At 43.2% G+C, this 11,188-nt stretch overlaps 1 long non-coding RNA gene across 1 annotated transcript; it reads left to right on the forward strand.

Annotated features, from left to right (window-relative positions):
- Positions 1-2,595: 2,595 nt before the first annotated feature.
- Positions 2,596-4,502, forward strand: LOC139579521 (uncharacterized). The gene is made up of 2 exons (XR_011675771.1): positions 2,596-2,674; positions 3,008-4,502. It is a non-coding gene; the product is annotated as an uncharacterized lncRNA (long non-coding RNA).
- The last annotated feature ends 6,686 nt before the right edge of the window (positions 4,503-11,188 follow it).

Consider the following 11,188-nt stretch of genomic DNA (forward strand, 5'->3'; position numbering starts at 1 on the left):
AGGTGCTGTTTCCTCCAGTCAGTTCATCCTAACACTGTTCCTCTGTTACCTGTAGGTGCTGTTTCCTCCAGTCAGTTCATCCTAACACTGTTCCTCTGTTACCTGTAGGTGCTGTTTCCTCCAGTCAGGATGGGATCTCTGCAGCAGAGGTGGAGCTGAGAGTCAGACCAGGAGACAACATCACTCTCTACTGTGACTGTAGCATAACTACTGGAGTTTACATTATGTGGTATAGGAACTGTTCTCACAAGTACCAGCCTCCTCTTGTTATTTCAGCTAAGTTTTTAAGTAACAACCGTTTCCCTGGATATAATGGGTTATGGAACCCCTCTAACAAGTCCCATGATCTACTGATTGAGAACATCACTGAATCTGACCTGGGACTCTACTACTGTGGGACTAAGGAGAACACGGTAGTGGATGATGGAGGTAAAGGAGGAATTAAACAGAAAGAGTTGTACCACTATGGAAACATCACCACTAGGATTTCACTTGGTAAGAACAGTTATTATTCTGTCTTCATCTTCTGGCTGTATCTTTAGTATTATTAATATTGTATTAGTATTGGTGTGTCTGGTTTCCTTGAATGAGAGGATGTTGAGTTGTGAGGAACACCAAAGAAAATGTATCTTATTTTGAATTAATAATTCGAGGTTGATCAAGTGCATCAAATGTCTCCTCAAATTCATGTTTAAACAAACAAGACTATCAATAGATTATTGAGAAGATCTTGATTGTTTCTAATAGTTTAGTTCTGTTTGTGTTTAATGTTTTGTCCAGACATCAGTCCTCCTGAGTCCTCCTCCTCCCCTGATGTAGACTGTGGTCTGTGTTGGATGTTGCTGTTCAGTCTGTGTCCTGTGTCTGCTCTCCTCTCCTCTCTCCTCTCCTCCACCTGTGTCTACTCCTTCTGCAGAACAACAGGTAAACTGACTGCATTATTCATAACAGTATGTGCTCTTTCACTCTTTTATAGTATGAACTCATTCAGTTTGTTGATGTGATGGATTTTAATTCAACCTTGAATATGAATATTCCTGTCAGCTGTTCTGCGCATGCGCTGAGAACGCGTCCTGTAATAACGTTGAACTGATAAAAGACGTTTGTGACGTCGTCCTCGGAGAGCGAGGCTCAGTGCCCATGGAAGAGGAGATGGGTATTTTGTTTCAGTGAATCTCATATTTAGAAACTTAAAAACATACAAAAATAGTTTCCCCCCCAATTAGTTGAATTTTATTAAGCAACAAGCTTACCCTCCCCTTAATCAAGGCTGGTTTAGCAGCGTCGCGTACGTGCCTCTTTTTATCATGGCCATTAGCCAAAAGTAGCCTATGAACAAAGGGGTTTTAAATGGTTTACTGAGAGTGCTTTGAAATATGTTGGAGGTTTTTGCCGTCACAATTCACATACCTGCTTTTTTCACTTGTTCGAGTAGACTATCCATCCCCGTTTTAAAAGAGCGCCCCTCGTCCGACAACCAAAGACAAGCTCCGCTCCTCCAATCTATTCAGTCTTCCGAATAGCCTAATGCCATTTAGACTGCGGACTTTTTGGAGAATATGCGTTATGAATGTTACGCGTAAAGACATATAGACCTACGTGTGTAAACACAGTGGAGGAAGTACAAATGTGATCTGTTGCATGGTTCCATGATGTTTATGAGACAATACTTTACGAGGAGCAATTATGGTTCCTGTAACTGTATTTAGAAATAGCTTGTTTATAACAAGTTGCTGTGTCATTTCTGTTAGAATTTGATTCGAATTATACTCTCTTATCAATTGCTTAGGTCTTATCAATTGCTTAGGTCTTATCAATAGTTTAGTGAATTGATTCTAGATAATTGACTACCTCTGGCATGTCCATGTCCAGACTGCATTTTATCAGTAGCCCCCTATATCAGTGTGAATGCTATAGTCGATGTTTAACAATGTATTTCCGTATTAAAAGTGATGCATTTAGAACAAAGTTCAACACATTTGGGCTCCCGAGTGGCGCAGCGGTCTAAAGGCACTGCATTTCAGTGCAAGAGGCGTCACTACAGTCCCTGTAGTTCGAATCCAGGCTGCATCACATCTGGCTGTGATTGGGAGTTCCGTAGGGCGGCGCACAATTGGCCCAGCGTCGTCCGGGTTTTGGCTAGTGTAGGCAGTCATTGTAAAGAATTTGTTCTTAACTGACTTGCCTAGTTAAATAATATAATGGTTAAATAAATAAAAATATGGAGCAGGCTATTTAATGAACTACGCTGTAAAGGACTGACATTGGAATTGGAGTTGATGACAGCTGAATACATAAAAGGCTGTAAATACACAACTTGAAGAAACCACATATTTAGCCATGGAGCACTTTTTGATTGGCCAGTAAGTGACCAGGCCTGGACACACCCACAACATGTTTATTCATCAAAACCCAGCCCTTTTGCGCCACTGCCAGTTATTGCGGTTGTGAAAATAGCAAAAATATTTCTGATAAACGCAGGAAAATATAATGCTACCATCAGCGCTAAGATTTAACATTGCGTTACGTTTCGTTTTTAAAATAAAGCCATTAAAGTTAGTATGTGTCCTTTTAAGTAGTTAGTTTGAATAATGCCAATCTCTACTCTACAGCTCCAACTGAGACTCAGGTTTCTCCGATCAGGACCACCACCAGGGGAAGTGACAGCAGAGAGGTACTGTATATGAACAGTCAAAATGGGTGTTGTAGTTCTATAACAGGCATGGTATCTTGTTTTGTAGTCCACATTTTTTTGTAATCCAGTGTTATAGAGCCCCACAGTGGAGGTGTCCTAATACCCATAAAACCTAGTGGTCAAACAGGGAAATGGTTCCAATCGTTTTTCCACCATTCATTTTTCCTATAGGGAATTTTACAAACACATAAAATAAGAGGTTGTGTTTCGTGTAGGCTTACCCTGGCGTGACGTTTTGATAACCGTGTAAATCTCTCTCGGACAAGGTGACTTTTACAGTAACATATTATTTATAAAATCTCTCTCTCTCAGGAGGAAGGAGATCTGTGTTACGCCTCATTGGATATCCGTCAGGGACAGAGGAGACCAAAGAAGAAGAAGAGAGTCCAGAACTCTGACTTCAGTACCTACTCAGCCATCAATACCAGCAGAGTGTGAGACCTATACCATCCATCAATACCAGCAGAGTGTGAGACCTATACCAGCCATCAATACCAGCAGAGTGTGAGACCTATACCATCCATCAATACCAGCAGAGTGAGACCTATACCAGCCATCAATACCAGCAGAGTGTGAGACCTATACCAGCCATCAATACCAGCAGAGTGTGAGACCTATACCAGCCATCAATACCAGCAGAGTTTGAGACCTTTACCATCCATCAATACCAGCAGAGTGTGATCTATACCAGCCATCAATACCATCAGAGTGTGACCTATACCATCAGTCAATACCAGCAGTGTGAGACCTATACCAGCCATCAATACCAGCAGAGTGTGAGACCTATACCAACCATCAATACCAGCAGAGTGAGACCTATACCATCCATCAATACCAGCAGAGTGAGACCTATACCAGCCATCAATATCAACAGTGTGTGAGACCTATACCATCCATCAATACCAGCAGTGTGAGACCTATACCACCCATCAATACCAGCAGAGTGTGACCTATACCAGCCATCAATACCAGCAGAGTGAGAGACTTATACCAGCCATCAATACCAGCAGTGTGAGACCTATACCACCCATCAATACCAGCAGAGTGAGATCTATACCAGCCATCAATACCAGCAGAGTGTGAGACCTATACCAACCGTCAATACCAGCAGAGTGAGACCTATACCAGCCATCAATACCATCCATCATATGATAGGTCAGAGTTAGATAGACCTATACACACATTACAGCATTAGTTGTGAGGACAAAGTTTTTCATTCTTAATTTTTCTCTGGAATATTTTAAACTTCCAATCTCTCTCTCAATGCATGAAAATGAGACCTGAGACCTGAGTCCTTAAAAAAAGAAATTTTTGTGTTTTTTACATTTTTCTTTACCCTTTTGGTTTTTGGTTTATAATATTGATAACATTATGGATTTTTAAAGGTGGAATCCTTAATGGTGAAACCACCACATCTAATATTACAACAACAAAGAAGTTAATGTAAACAACAAACAACAGTTTTTTCCCTGTGATGTCATTGTACGTGCGATGGAACAGCAGAATATGTACTGCATTTTGTTCCCGCTGCTCAACACAACTCACCTACCTTTCCTCCACAAAACAAAAAACAATAACAAACGTGAGGACAGTGGCGCTGTTTCCCCTGACGCGGATTCCATTTTTCAAGTGTTGTTTTTAACCCTAAAAAGTTTCAATATTTTAGGGGCATAAAAGCGGGGGTCATTTTGGACCCCAAATTAGTAATTATTGCAAAGGGACGTCAAGCACCTACACTTTGTATTGAATGAACCTTTTGTAACACAAGTAAATGGTTTCAATTCCCCCAAAATAAGCAATTTAAAAATATATATATATTCTAGTCTAATTTGATGTTTCAAAATATACGTTTTTTGTATGTTTTTCATGTTTTGAACATATATTTTGATAAATTTCATCCCTAGTCACTTGTTATGAACATTTGTCTGTTATTCATTCAACATTTTGTGTTTCTGTAGTACTCAAAGGCTGACACACCGGTACGACCTAATATGGCCACCGATATAGGCGTTATGTGCGCCAGAATAAAGGAAACACCAACACAAAGTGTTTTAATAGGGCGTATATGATTTAAATAGTTGTTATGCTCCTCAAACCATTCAGTAGTCAATGCTTTCAGTAGACTTCGTATTCCTCATTTACTCACATGTTTCCATTATTTTGGCAGTCACCAGTACCAAATGTGGTGCTTTTATCACAAACTGTAGAGGTGATTTTCTTCTTAGTCTGAAGAAGAAGAAAAAATGTGCTAAAAAGTGTAGCTGCACCACTAGTAGATAAAAGAGAGATTATTTTACATTCCTCCATAACAACAACAGAAATCATCAGGTAAATTGTGTTTGTCGTTAACTAGGTGCTTGACAAAGTTCTACAATTTTAGAAGGATAAAAATAAATAAAATGGGTTCGAAATTCGGAAATATTTTTACCCATTGGGCTCAAAATTGAGACCTGTTGGCACTTTTTGGGTTAAACTCAGGGAATATGATTAAATAGCTCTTGTTATAGTTTTAAATGTAACTGTTGTTATTTCATTGGAATCATTTTTTATAGTGTATTGATGTTTTAATTTCACACTGAATAAACATTGATTTCATTAGATTTAATTAAAAATGTTATTATTTCACTGCTTGTCCTATGTTCTCTTCCACTTCCAGGTCATGCCTATCAGTCTTGCAACCAATCAGAGAGGTTGGTGTTAAGGGGTGTGGAGGGTGTGGCTAGATATAAACAGGGTGTGTCTTGGATGCCCAGAAGGTGTGGCTTGAGAGGAAGACATGGTCATGCTATTCAGGTAGACAAATGCTCCAGCAACCTTTCAGAGGTTTCTATTTGAGCGTGTGGCTAAGAGACTAGGGGCGTGTCTTGAGGCAAAGCGGTGTCTTTTGAACATTAAGGGGATGTGGTTTAGATACTAAGGGGTGTGTTTTGGAGGAAAATGAGGGCGGGATGGATGCTGAAAGGGTGTGACTTTAGAGGAAGACAGATGTTGAACAGAATCCCAGCAGTTTCCATGGTTTCATACAAACACCTTGCCTTTGGTTAAAGTTTACTGAAAGTAGCTCAGTAAAGCTTTCAACCACATTTACATGTTGTGTTTTACCTCATCAACCAGTACGATGGCTGGGACTTCCAGTTTTACATGTTGTGTTTTAACTCATCAACCAGTACGATGGCAGGGACTTCCAGTTTTACATGTTGTGTTTTAACTCATCAACCAGTACGATGGCTGGGACTTCCAGTTTTACATGTTGTGTTTTACCTCATCAACCAGTACGATGGCTGTGACTTCCAGTTTTACATGTTGTGTTTTAACTCATCAACCAGTACGATGGCTGGGACTTCCAGTTTTACATGTTGTGTTTTAACTCATCAACCAGTACGATGGCTGGGACTTCCAGTTTTACATGTTGTGTTTTAACTCATCAACCAGTACGATGGCTGGGACTTCCAGTTTTACATGTTGTGTTTTAACTCATCAACCAGTACGATGGCTGGGACTTCCAGTTTTACATGTTGTGTTTTAACTCATCAACCAGTACGATGGCTGGGACTTCCAGTTTTACATGTTGTGTTTTAACTCATCAACCAGTACAATGGCTGGGACTTCCAGTTTTACATGTTGTGTTTTACCTCATCAACCAGTACGATGGCTGGGACTTCCAGTTTTACATGTTGTGTTTTAACTCATCAACCAGTACGATGGCTGGGACTTCCAGTTTTACATGTTGTGTTTTACCTCATCAACCAGTACGATGGCTGGGACTTCCAGTTTTACATGTTGTGTTTTAACTCATCAACCAGTACGATGGCTGGGACTTCCAGTTTTACATGTTGTGTTTTACCTCATCAACCAGTACGATGGCTGGGACTTCCAGTTTTACATGTTGTGTTTTAACTCATCAACCAGTACGATGGCTGGGACTTCCAGTTTTACATGTTGTGTTTTAACTCATCAACCAGTACGATGGCTGGGACTTCCAGTTTTACATGTTGTGTTTTAACTCATCAACCAGTACGATGGCTGGGACTTCCAGTTTTACATGTTGTGTTTTGTTGTTTTAATTAAAATCAGGATCCTGTGGGAAGATGAAGGAAAATAACCAGAGACCAGTCATTCTCTATGACATAACTGTAGTTGCTACGTCCCCTGAGAGACCAGAGACCAGTCATTCTCCATGACAACTGTAGTTGCTACGTCCCCTGAGAGACCAGAGACCAGTCATTCTCCATGACAACTGTAGTTGCTCTGTCCCCTGAGAGACCAGAGACCAGTCATTCTCCATGACAACTGTAGTTGATACGTCCCCTGAGAGACCAGAGACCAGTCATTCTCCATGACAACTGTAGTTGCTACGTCCCCTGAGAGACCAGAGACCAGTCATTCTCCATGACAACTGTAGTTGCTACGTCCCCTGAGAGACCAGAGACCAGTCATTCTCCATGACAACTGTAGTTGCTACGTCCCCTGAGAGACCAGAGACCAGTCATTCTCCATGACAACTGTAGTTGCTACGTCCCCTGAGAGACCAGAGACCAGTCATTCTCCATGACAACTGTAGTCGCTCTGTCCCCTGAGAGACCAGAGACCAGTCATTCTCCATGACAACTGTAGTCGCTCTGTCCCCTGAGAGACCAGAGGCCAGTCATTCTCCATGACAACTGTAGTCGCTCTGTCCCCTGAGAGACCAGAGACCAGTCATTCTCCATGACAACTGTAGTTGCTACGTCCCCTGAGAGACCAGAGGCCAGTCATTCTCCATGACAACTGTAGTCGCTCTGTCCCCTGAGAGACCAGAGGCCAGTCATTCTCAATTATTTTATTGGTCCATTTAGCCAGGCAAGCTCAATCAAGCACCAATTTAAGTATTTGAAATGATTTCAAATAGTATTTGAACCCATGTCTCTTCAGACCACATACAGTATAGGTGGCGATTGGTGCTCGATGATGTCCCACTGAAGACAACGTGTTTAAGTTGCTATCTGGTTGTCTGACCCTCCATACATTCCCTTTAATACTACTTCTACTGGGGACATTGAATGGTATTGATGCACTGTCTCATCTTATCACTTGCTAAGACCAAACAGGTCATAGAGTCAGTGGAAACAGTTGTGGTTTTCTGCAAGCCTCCTACGCCTCCAGCCTCCAGCCTCCAGCCTCCAGCCTCCTACACCTCCAGCCTCCTACGCCTCCAGCCTCCTACACCTCCAGCCTCCTACGCCTCCAGCCTCCAGCCTCCAGCCTCCAGCCTCCAGCCTCCAGCCTCGAGCCTCCAGCCCACACTGAGCAGCAGCAGAGCTGAATCAACCACAGACTCACCTAAGCATGCACTTTGCACACACACGTAGGCAGGCAGGCAGGCAGGCAGGCAGGCAGGCAGTTACTACGTCCCCTGAGAGACCAGAGACCAGTCATCTCCATGACAACTGTAGTTGCTCTGTCCCCTGAGAGACCAGAGACCAGTCATCTCCATGACAACTGTAGTTGCTCTGTCCCCTGAGAGACCAGAGACCAGTCATCTCCATGACAACTGTAGTTGCTACGTCCCCTGAGAGACCAGAGACCAGTCATTCTCCATGACAACTGTAGTTGCTCTGTCCCCTGAGAGACCAGAGACCAGTCATCTCCATGACAACTGTAGTTGCTCTGTCCCCTGAGAGACCAGAGACCAGTCATCTCCATGACAACTGTAGTTGCTCTGTCCCCTGAGAGACCAGTCATCTCCATGACAACTGTAGTTGCTACGTCCCCTGAGAGACCAGAGACCAGTCATTCTCCATGACAACTGTAGTTGCTCTGTCCCCTGAGAGACCAGAGACCAGTCATCTCCATGACAACTGTAGTTGCTCTGTCCCCTGAGAGACCAGAGACCAGTCATCTCCATGACAACTGTAGTTGCTCTGTCCCCTGAGAGACCAGAGACCAGTCATCTCCATGACAACTGTAGTTGCTACGTCCCCTGAGAGACCAGAGACCAGTCATTCTCCATGACAACTGTAGTTGCTCTGTCCCCTGAGAGACCAGAGACCAGTCATCTCCATGACAACTGTAGTTGCTCTGTCCCCTGAGAGACCAGAGACCAGTCATCTACTTTTCTACACATCCACTGACGTCAGCTTTTATAAAAGTATGCATCAATGAATTTCCAATATCCACTTTTTGTATGAAGCTTTTTTAAGACATATTAACATGTACAACCATTTGTTTGACAATACTGTGTTTTTAAATAAACCTGTGGTTAATATTAGATTAACATTGGTGACTTTTTGCCAGTGTTGTAAAGTATTTAAGTACAGACTCACTAAACACAAATACTTTGTTTGTACATTATTTCTCCGTGTTGCAGTGTCACACCCTCTTACCCTCTAAACCACATCCTCTTACCATCTAAACCACACCCTCTTACCATCGAAACCACACCCTCTTACAATCTAAACCACACCCTCTTACCATCGAAACCACACCCTCTTACAATCTAAACTACACCCTCTTACATTACATGCCATACCACACCTGTTAGCCAGTAAACTACACCCTCTTAACATCTAAACCACACCCTCTTAGCCTCTGCAACACACCCTTAGTGTGTGTGTGTGTGTGTGTGTGTGTGTGTGTGTGTGTGTGTGTGTGTGTGTGTGTGTGTGTGTGTGTGTGTGTGTGTGTGTGTGTGTGTGTGTGTGTGTGTGTGTGTGTGTGTGTGTGTGTGTGTGTGTGTGTGTGTGTGTGTGTGTGTGTGTGTGTGTGTGTGTGTGTGTGTGTGTGTGTGTGTGCCTGCCTGCCTGCCTGCCTGCCTACGTGTGTGTGCAAAGTGCATGCTTAGGTGTGTCTGTGGTTGATTCAGCTCTGCTGCTGCTCAGTGTGGGCTGGAGGCTGGAGGCTGGAGGCGTAGGAGGCCTGCAGAAAACCACAACTGTTTCCACTGACTCTATGACCTGTTTGGTCTTAGCAAGTGATAAGATGAGACAGTGCATCAATGCCATTCAATGTCCCCAGTAGAAGTAGTATTAAAGGGAATGTATGGAGGGTCAGACAACCAGATAGCAACTTAAACACGTTGTCTTGAGTGGGACATCATCAAGCACCAATCGCCACCTATTCTGTATGTGGTCTGAACAGACATGGGTTCAAATAATATTTGAAATCATTTCAAATACTTAAATTGGTGCTTGATTGAGCTTCCCTGGCTAAACGGACCAATAGAACGGTCTCAAACCGCAACCATCTGGAACTCCAGGCAGGCCAGAGCAAACGCTCAAGGTATTTGAAAGATTTCAAATAGTATCTGAACCCAGGTGTGGTGTGAGCTTCCTACATGAGTGACTAAACGAGCATCAAGGGGTTCAGCAAAGGTGTGAAACGATGACGGCCTCCTACACATAGAGATGGGTATGGGGCACTTGTTGACACAAAGCCTGTTGTAGCATGGGCAGTATCATTGAAGAAGTCAACGGAAACCATGATGGTAGAAGCTAGGGGTGGGCCCTCTTTCTAACTCTATGCTCCTACGCTGGAGTGGAAATACCCCTCTGCTATGCTACTCTCAGACAGTCTCCACCAGACCCTAGGATGGATAGGCTGTTTATCGCTCTGATCACACTGTTAGGTGAGTCAACTTTTACATTATTGGTCTTTATTGATCAATTTGAGATGAAAACATATGGTTGGTTCTCCGTTCTTTCAGTGTAAATATTAGATGTGTTATTGAAAGTTATTTTTGACACAGTCCAATCTGTGGTCTATTCTGTGTATTGTAGGCCAGTGATCTGCATAGCAGAACATGTTTATTGTAAAGGGACTTGTTTTTTAGTCTTTAACATTGTTGCAGTTTCAAAGCGTTCATCCTAACACCTGTAGCTGCTGTTTCCTCCAGTCAGTTCATCCTAACACTGTTCCTCTGCTACCTGTAGGTGCTGTTTCCTCCAGTCAGTTCATCCTAACACTGTTCCTCTGCTTCCTGTAGGTGCTGTTTCCTCCAGTCAGTTCATCCTAACACTGTTCCTCTGCTACCTGTAGGTGCTGTTTCCTCCAGTCAGTTCCTCCTAACACTGTTCCTCTGCTACCTGTAGGTGCTGTTTCCTCCAGTCAGTTCATCCTAACACTGTTCCTCTGCTACCTGTAGGTGCTGTTTCCTCCAGTCAGTTCATCCTAACACTGTTCCTCTGCTACCTGTAGGTGCTGTTTCCTCCAGTCAGGATGGGATCTCTGCAGCAGAGGTGGAGCTGAGAGTCAGACCAGGAGACAACGTCGTTCTTCACTGTGACATCAAACACAACGTAGAAACAGTCTGGATCAGAAACTGTTCTGGTGGGAGTGAAACGTGTGAGGCTTCTGTCTTCAGGTCTCTAAAGAGCCCTGTCCCACGCTTCACCCTCCTATGGAGGCGCTCTCTGAGATTCTATGATCTACTGATTGAGAACATCACTGAGTCTGACCTGGGACTCTACTACTGCGTCACCATGGGGAGAGAAGAGCAGAAGAGATCCGACGAGGCTG

The sequence above is a fragment of the Salvelinus alpinus genome, chromosome 6 (assembly GCF_045679555.1).
Source record: "Salvelinus alpinus chromosome 6, SLU_Salpinus.1, whole genome shotgun sequence".
In the NCBI taxonomy this organism is placed as follows: domain Eukaryota; kingdom Metazoa; phylum Chordata; class Actinopteri; order Salmoniformes; family Salmonidae; genus Salvelinus; species Salvelinus alpinus.